Source organism: Oncorhynchus clarkii, chromosome 7 (genome assembly GCF_045791955.1).
Source record: "Oncorhynchus clarkii lewisi isolate Uvic-CL-2024 chromosome 7, UVic_Ocla_1.0, whole genome shotgun sequence".
Taxonomy (NCBI): domain Eukaryota; kingdom Metazoa; phylum Chordata; class Actinopteri; order Salmoniformes; family Salmonidae; genus Oncorhynchus; species Oncorhynchus clarkii.
Window position 1 is genome coordinate 51,425,981 of NC_092153.1, and position 8,754 is coordinate 51,434,734.

The following is an 8,754-nucleotide window of genomic DNA, read 5'->3' on the forward strand; positions in this document are numbered from 1 at the left end:
TTTGTTAGAGGCATCATAGCCCTGTTAAGCTTCACGGTCATTTTGTATTGTTTATTGTTTTGTTGGCGACATTCTAATAAAAAGGAATATGTACGCCACAACGCTGCACCTTGGTCCACTTCTTACGATGCCCGTGACAGAACTACCCACCACAAAAGGACCAAGCAGCGTGGTAAAAAGGAGGACTAGACATGGGATGACATCCTGGACGGCAAAGGATCCAGGACATGGGAGGAGATCCTGGCCGGAAGGGATCGCCTTCCATGGGAACAGGTGGAAGCAGCCAGGAAGGCGGAGGCAGCTGGTAAAGGGGCCCATCGTTACGAGGGAACACGGCTAGCAAGGAATCCCGAGAGGCAGCCCCAAACAGGGAGTTTGGCTAAGTCAGGTTGGAGACCTGAGCCAACTCCCCGTGCTTACCGTGGCGAGCGTCGTACTGGTCAGGCACCGTGTTATGCGGTGGAGCGCACGGTGTCTCCAGTGCGTGTTCACAGCCCGGTGCATTACCTTCCAGCTCCCAGAATCGGCCGGGCTAGAATGGGCATCCAGCCAGGACGGAAGGTGCCGGCTCAGCACATCTCGCTGCCAGTACGTCTCTATGGCCCAGGATATCCTGCGTTGGCTCTGCGCACTGTGTCTCCGGTGCGTCTGCACAGCCCAGTGCAGCCAGGACGGGTTGTGCAGGCTCTACGCTCAAAACCTCCAGTGCGCCTCCACGGCGCCGTGTATCTTGTGCCCGCTCCCAGAACCAGGCCTCCTGGTTTTCTCTCCAGCCCAGTGATGATCCATGGAAAGAAGCCTCCAGTGATGATCCATGGCAAGAAGCTTCCAGTGATGATCCATGGCAAGATGCCTCCCGTGATGATCCATGACACGAAGCCTCCAGTGATGATCTATGACACGAAGCCTCCAGTGATGATCCATGGCACGAAGCCTCCAGTGATGATCCATGGCACGAAGCCTCCAGTGATGATCCATGGCAAGAAGCCTCCAGTGATGATCCATGACACGAAGCCTCCAGTGATGATCCATGGCACAAAGTCTCCTGAGGGATCTCCTCCCAGACCTGGACTAAAGCATCAAAACTCCTGGACAGTCTGTGGTGCAACGTGGCGTTGGTGGATGGAGCGAGACATGATGTCCCAGATGTGCTCAATTGGATTCAGGTCTGGGGAACGGGCGGGCCAGTCCATAGCATCAATGCCTTCCTCTTGCAGGAACTGCTGACACACTCCAGCCACATGAGGTCTAGCATTGTCTTGCATTAGGAGGAACCCAGGGCCAACCGCACCAGCATATGGCCTCACAAGGGGTCTGAGGATCTCATCTCGGTACCTAATGGCAGTCAGGCTACTTCTGGCGAGCACATTGAGGGCTGTGCGGCCCCCCAAAGAAATTGGTCATGCTGGAGGATGTTGCAGGCAGCAGAACGTTCTACACAGCGTCTCCAGACTCTGTCATGTCTGTCACATGTGCTCAGTGTGAACCTGCTTTCATCTGTGAAGAGCACGGGGCGCCAGTGGCGAATTTGCCAATCTTGTTGTTCTCTGGCAAATGCCAAACGTCCTGCACGGTGTTGGGCTGTAAGCACAACCCCCACCTGTGGACGTCGGGCCCTCATACCACCCTCATGGAGTCTGTTTCTGACCGTTTGAGTTGACACATGCACATTTGTGGCCTGCTGGAGGTAATTTTGCAGGGCTCTGGCAGTGCTCCCCCTGCTCCTCCTTGCACAAAGGCGGAGGTAGCGGTCCTGTTGCAGGGTTGTTGCCCTCCTACAGCCTCCTCCATGTCTCCTGATGTACTGGCCTGTCTCCTGGTAGCGCCTCCATGCTCTGGACACTACACTGACAGACACAGCAAACCTTCTTGCCACAGCTCGCATTGATGTGCCATCCTGGATTAGCTGCACTACCTGAGCCACGTGTGTGGGTTGCAGACTCCGTCTCATGCTACCACTAGAGTGAAAGCACCTCCAGCATTCAAAAGTGACCAAAACAACAGCCAGAAAGCATAGGAACTGAGAAGTGGTCTGTGGTCACCAACTGCAGAACCACTCCTTTATTGGGGGTGTCTTGCTAATTGCCTATAATTTCCACCTGTTGTCTATTCCATTTGCACAACAGCATGTGAAATTTATTGTCAATCAGTGTTGCTTCCTAAGTGGACAGTTTGATTTCACAGAAGTGTGATTGACTTGGAGTTACATTGTGTTGTTTAAGTGTTCCCTTTATTTTTTTGAGCAGTGTATATTCAAGTATACTTTTAACTGTCTTCCCTATTCACTGATATGTTGTTTTAAATTACTGTAATATAAGAAAAAGTTAGCCTTGAATGTATGGCTTCTTCTGTAATACACATATGTACGTACTTTGCCTTCAATGAAAGAGGCCAATTTCGCCAACTGTTTTCATCTCCTGCTCCATCACTAACAATGCTAATCAGAAACCAACTAGGCTGATAGTAGAGATGTCGATCTTCTTTACATTGTTATTCATACTGTACATCCCCCACCCATCACGGCACTACCACTGTCTTCCCAACAGGAGAGGATAACTTTTCTCAGTAATTACCAAAGGAGACTACGGTAGTCTTGCAGTCAGTCCTTTGATGAATCTGGCATGTGAAATGTGGGTTTTGGATTCTCAATAATATTTTGGAGCTGGTGCATTCCAGCATTGTAGTTTTGGATTCTCATTGTTTCCCTGACCACAGCTCACAGCCCCTCTCCTGGAAATAACAATTATGTTTGCTCTTTAGAAAGTCATTGGCATGGTACACATCTTATATAAGTTGTGAGTTACTTTTGAGTTGTGGATTGTGCACCAGATGTCAAAATTCCACTACACTGCAGAGAAACAGGGTTATGATTGGTCCTGAAAAAGATCTGATTGTATCATCAAAGCATCTCACACTTCAACATGATTTTGGCATCAAACGCCCATCAGCTGCACTGACTCATGCTGTCAGGTCAGATAATGCTACCAATGTGTGAAATCGCTCTTACTCTCCACAATCTGTCTTTCTTTCTTTCTCTCCATCATCCTCCCTCTTACTGATTCTCAATATTGCTCCATCTCCCTTTCTCCATCTGTATCTCTCCTTCTATCTTTCCATATCTCTGTGATCTTCAGTTCCACCCGGCTGCTGATCCCCAGCCCTAGAGTGGCTCTGTGGGCCTGTGTACCACAGCTGAATAATTGAAAAAAGTGAGGGTGTGGTGAGCCAGGCAGGGGCTGTCAGATCAAACCGAGACAGCAGGAGCAGGCTGACAGCTACGGGCCTACTGTATAAAAGGATCAGTGAGGCTGCAAGAAGACGCTAATGCTCTCTTTTTCAAAGCAGAGATCCTCCTCTTACCCCCTCTGGGCCAGCCAACCCCCATGACCCTGCTCCCCAGTGATTGCGCTCAGTTGAGCGCCATTATTAATCAGATTCACAATGCTTCACAAAGCCACATCTCCAATCCTTTCTTCCATACATGCAAATGCCACAGCCAATCACACAGTCAATTAAATCTGCATAGGCAGAGACGTACTTCATACAGTAAAATATGGTGTGGTGGTTGTTAAGGTCAACGGCATCATGAACTTTAGCAAGTACCAGGACATTTTAGCCCAAACCTGGTTGCCTCTGCCAGGAGGCTGACACTCATCAGCAAGACAATAACTGCAAGCACAAATCAAAATCCACAAAGAAATGGTTAATTGACCACAAAATCTAAAAATGTCATGGACCATCTCAGTCGCTAGAATAGAACCCCATTGAAAACCTGTGGTTTGAATTGAAGAGGGCAGTCCATAAGAGTAGACGAAGGATATCAAGGATCTGGAAAGATTCTGTGTGGAGGAATGGTCTAAGATCCCTCCCAAACATTTGAGAAAAAGGATGTGTTGAGATTGAAATAAGTGATTAAATATATATTTTTTCAGCAAACGAAACCCATTCAAAATAGTGAAGAAAATCTGTATTGTGAGTTTATGGTAAGTTCTGTCTCCAGTCCCACATGTACCCAGCCTCTCGGCATTTTCTTTAATGTAATCCGCTGTCATGAATGTTTATTGGATCTCAGGTCTTTGAAACATCTTTGTGACTCCTAACTATTATATGGGGATTTCAGTTGATGATTGAAGGCTTTTCCAACCCTTCCATTCTATATATTTTTTATGTGTCATTTCAGTTGATTTCACACAATGAGCCCCCCCCCCCCCCACCCCACCCAAAAAAGCGTCTGTCTTTTGTTTCCTTCCCAGTTATTCATTTATGTGGTGTAGTTCATACATATGCATAGGGATGTTGTGATGGATACAGTACAAAAATAAAACATATATTTACTTTAGTGAACCAAGTGAATTCTGGGAGATGGAAGTACACCGTACTAATGGAAGAACAAACCTCTTTGGTGGTCTGAATATTCCTGTTTATGTATGCTCTGTTTTATGCTGTGTATTTATACACAGGATATGTTGAAAGGCTTATTAAACAAAGTAAAATATTTATTCAACTCTATTTATGGACCAGACGCAGACTGGACGAGCAGAATGAACGGTAGATTTACAGAATATTGTTTTCACAGGGTGATGCTGTTCATAGGTTCCTACCGGCCAGAAGGAACACAGGCTACACTGTAGAAGAACCAGCCACAGCCTACACCCTGTGTATCCCAGACCACACATCAAGTACCCACGAGAGAGAGAGCGAGAGAGAGACTCAACATGCAACCTCCTGAGTCCTGATTCTCCCACAGTCTTTCTCCTCCCATAGGGAGTTCCTTGTTTCCCAGTATTCAACAACTGGAAGTGTCTTAAACATGTCTTTATATAGTTATCAAACTATGGGTGTTGTTCAAGCAACTTTGATAAATGCACAGGTCTCAATGTCGTACTTAGTATTTTAGTCACATAACTGTGAATGTTAATAGTTCACACAGCAGGAAAACTATGGATTTGTCATTTTCTTGTAGACTTTTGGAGTCCTCTCATTCCCCCAGAATCCAAGCAGCCATAGGTTTTAAATCACATTTTGTGAGAGAGAGGCTTTGATGTGGGAGAGCTACCAGACTACTCCTATGATCCCTGCCTGCGTCTCCCTGGGTCTCCCTGCCTACCTTCCCAGTGTGTTGGCTCTTTCTCACAGCTGCAAGCTCTTACAGTTGATCCACATGGGAGTGAAGACTATCCCCCAATCCCTTCAACCCCCACAGAGAGAGAGGCCCAGTCTGATTTTAATGAGCCTCTCAAGCCAAAGCTGAGTTGCTACACAGTAGTTTAACCTGAGAGATAGCGATTTAGTGAGCATACATATTATGTGGAGCAACGGTTGGCCACAATAACAACAACATAGTCACATTTAGCTAGACAATTGCAGAAGGCTGATTTTGCTGAATCATATGTTATCAAAAACAAACAAATACACAAGGAATAAAATCACTCTATGTGTGTCACATGCATCATGCAGTACTCTGGTCAGTTTCGTAGTCCTGAACTACACTATGACTGGCTATACTGTTGTGTCTCTGTTCTAGTAGTACATGTCTGGTTGGTTATAGATGTATATTATAAAAATACAAATCTTTGAAAGTACAGCCATTTGTGGCTCTGTAATTTCATCACACAAGGACTATTTGAACCTTGAACTCTTACTGCTCTCAGGCTTTGTCACCCCTGTGGTGTTGCAGCTGATTTACTGAAGAGGATAAACCAAGAGCAACACAGCGGACAAGTCAATCATTATGTTGAAAGGAGGATACATTTGTAATATTTGACTTCTTGAATCTGTGGGGTTTTGAAGATGAGCATGATGGTGAAAGTGTCTGATCTGGCCACAGAAAAACGGCACATGATGAAGCCAACAGATTGAGCATTTCTCAAACCGGAGAAAGAGTCCCTTGAGCCTAGCGAGGACAGAAAACGAATCAACCGGCCCTTTTTGAACATTCCTTTTGCACTTGAGTAACCACTCATGTCTCTGCACAGATCTGTGGATCATCAGCTTCTCTTTGCTGCAGCTAATCATATCTGTGCTGCGTTCATAGACGGCATATTCATCTGATTATCTCCAAAGAGAATGACTTGCCAAGTATTGTTAAAATCCAATTAACCTGATTTCTGAATTTGAAGTTCTCCTCCCAAATGGGTGCCACGCTTGATAATGTGCCCAATTACTACACATATTAAAATACTTTGCATCATTATATTGTAATTATCAAAACGGGAGTTGTTACAGCTCGTTAGTCTAAAGGCATCTCATTTTCTCATTCAAGCTGACAGCATGTGATTGAATGTTTGACATTCTTTTGAAAAAGGGAACCCTTTTGGTCTTGATGAGTGCGTGGTGGAAGGCTCCAATACTCAAATTCATCCATTGATTCTATAGCTAAATTGCTACACAGTGTATTACTGCAACTTGCTAAATCTGACTTGTAAAGGGCCTATAGGAAATTGTTACCTCATGACTGAAAAAAGACGAAACATGTCACATTAAAATGTCTGTTCAATGTTCACTTCCGGAAGGGACATAGCCAGGGTCTGAGTCCCTGGCCAAGGCCCAGACTGGCTTTGAAGTGTTGTAAGATCTCATATCTTACCCTAACTGACTGAGCTTAATTTTTAACACCCAAACACAAACATGCAGGCATAAGCACACAAGCACACATGTGCAACCACATGTGCGCACACACACATACACACCTCACGGGCAAATCATTTTTTGATGATGGGCAAACCTCTTGAAGGCGGAGGAAAAAACTATGTTTATTTCCTGCAATTCTACATGGAGAGAAACAATTTCAGTTTAACAACTAATTTCCTGCAATTCTACACATTTTGCCATTGGGTGTAAAGAAATATTTGCAGTTTTAAAGCTTATTTCCTGCAATTCTGTACATTTTGCCATGACATGTTAATATGATATCTGAGTGAGAGTGACTAACAAAATCAAGGGATCAAAGATAAAAGTCTGAAAAAATTCCCCCCCAAAAAGAAGTTTAACTGACATAAAAATGGAAGTTGTTACATCCAATGCCTGTTTGCCTGAGACTGATGCCACGCAAGCGCTTGTACACGCGTGCACATACATACACACACACAATTGCATTCTAACACACACACACACACACACACACACACACACACACACACACACACACACACACACACACACACACACACACACACACACACACACACACATACATACGGTTGGCCTTGATGTTTTGATTTTTGTTGTCCTTGGCATTGTTGTTTTCTGTTGTTGTTTTCCTTTGTTGTTGTCTTTTCTCTCTTTAGTTTTTTCTGTTGGTTGTTGGTGTATTGGGTGGTGGTTTTGGTCGGGTTGGAGGGGGACAGTGGCTTGGGGGGTGGGGAGTAGATGGGGAGGTTTTTCAGAGGGGACTGTGGGGGGTCTTGGATGGTTGAGGGGCATCTCTCGAAGGGTACTGTGGGGGGATCTTGGATGGTTGGTGGCCTGTCGGTTGGGAGCTTGGGCTGGTGCCCTGAGAGGTTGCTGGTTCGGGTCCCTGATTCGAATGAGTAGGGATCTGTCCTTGTGAACTTGGGCAGGGCGCTTGACCCTGGCTGCTCCTGTCATGACGTTGGCCTGGGGGTAGGTTTATGACAGTCATGAATACCTCTCCCCCATTTTTCCTATCTCTACTCTACTGATGTGACATTTGAAAATCCCTTGGTTAACATAGAAATTCTGCGAACATATGCGGTGGTACTTAATGAATATTATGCCAGTTCGGTTGTCATCTGAGACATTCTCATCAATGATAGGATGACATAAACTCTACAGTGGAAAGTCTGCACATTGTAGTTATCCAATTCACATGGAATTGTTGTTCAATTAAAATGTTTGAATATAAAATTATTGGTGAAAAGATTAAATGTAATTTTAGCTTCCAAATGAGAGATTTGGGTTTTCATAAGGTTAGGGCTCTGCTCAATCAGTGACCCGCCCCTGTGAAGAGACATGGGCTGTAAACTATGAAAACACACCCTTCTCCCTCCTCCACCACCGCCTTGACGGAAATGTAACCTCCTGTTCCGAGGATGTGAGGGCGACGGTCCATACGTTAAAAGGACTAACATGTCAACCATTCCGGGTACATTAGGATGACGTTCCGATGTCAGAATGGTTCAGATAATAACTACAGAACGAAGCCAACCTGAGCGTGAGCTTTGGTTGTGATTGGTATGAACTTTGAACTCTTATTCACTACAGAAGTGATACCTCCTAGCCGTTGAGTTAGCAACAGCAGCTGCAAACGTGGGCTAGGAAAGAACAGACAGAGTATCCCGTCTACCACACAACGACGTTACTACAACGTATACAGTTTACCAACCAGATACATTCTTCAAAGGACAAAGCACTCTGTTGGGCCTTCCATCTACCACCAACCTACCGAAGTGCAGCTCAGAGTAAATATTTATTGCATTGTCCTTTTCCAAATGGGCGGTAATTTAGAATGCATAAGATACTGTATTTACGATAGAGACATCGCTTCTCCCTTTGTTCCTCAGTCTTCCCGCTCTTTCACTCAAACCAATCCCCCTTTTCTTTGTGTAACCAGCTGTCATATCTGTTCCGTCCGCTAGGGACGTTTTCCTTTAGAACATAATTTGTAATCAAGGTATGATTCATTCTGTGTATATGTAATTCTGTGTGATTAGTTAGCTATTTAGTAAATAAATAATTAAACCCAATTTTGTATTGCTGATTCAACTTGTTAGCCAGGGTTCATGAAGATAACCA